Here is a 970-nt window from a genome sequence, read left to right as displayed (position 1 = left end):
GCCCCCTCAAAGCAATCGGAAGCAATTGCGTCATAATCACGTGGCAGTCGTGAGACTTCAGGTTTTGGAACTTTTTCTCCGCCATGTTTATTATTCCCTTTATATTGGACGAGAATCCAGACGGGACCTTCATACTGCTCAGGCATTCAAAAAAGATGACCTTCTCTTCTTTGGTCAGAGCGTAGCTGGCACGACCTTGAAACCATTCCGGATGCCGGTCATCAGGGTCTTTCAAACGTTGCTGGTCCTGCCGTGCTTCCTTTGTATCATTTGTCTTCCCATACACGCCCAAGAAGCTTAGGAGGTTCACGCAAATATTCTTCGTAACGTGCATCACGTCGATTGCAGAGCGGACATCTAGGACTTTCCAATATTCTAGCTCCCAGAATATAGATTTCTTCTTCCACATGGCTGCGTGCCCGTCAGCTCCCTTCGGAACTGATTGTCCGCCAGGACCCTTTCCAAAGATGACTTTCAAATCCTTGACAATATCAAATACCTCAGCACCAGTGCGTTCCGCAGGCTTCGGCCGGTGATCTGCCTTGCCGTTGTAATGCTTGCCTTTCTTTCTTACTGGATGAATTTTCGGAAGAAATCGACGATGCCCAAGGTACACGTTCTTCTTACAATTTGGCAAATGTACACTTTCAGTCTCATGTAAGCAGTGCGTGCATGCATTGTATCCCTTATTTGACAGTCCCGAAAGGTTACTAAGAGCAGGCCAATCGTTGATGGTTACGAAAAGCAACGCTCGTAGGTCAAATTCCTCTTGTTTGTGCTCATCCCACACACGGACACCACCCCACAGCTGTAAAAGTTCATCAACTAATGGCCTTAGGTACACATCGATGTCGTTGCCGGGTTGCTTCGGACCTTCGATGAGCACTGGCATCATAATGAACTTCCGCTTCATGCACAACCAAGGAGGAAGGTTGTAGATGCATAGAGTCACGGGCCAGGTGCTATGGCT

This window comes from Triticum aestivum, chromosome 1B (genome assembly GCF_018294505.1).
Source record: "Triticum aestivum cultivar Chinese Spring chromosome 1B, IWGSC CS RefSeq v2.1, whole genome shotgun sequence".
NCBI lineage: Eukaryota > Viridiplantae > Streptophyta > Magnoliopsida > Poales > Poaceae > Triticum > Triticum aestivum.
This window is presented reverse-complemented; position numbering follows the sequence as displayed.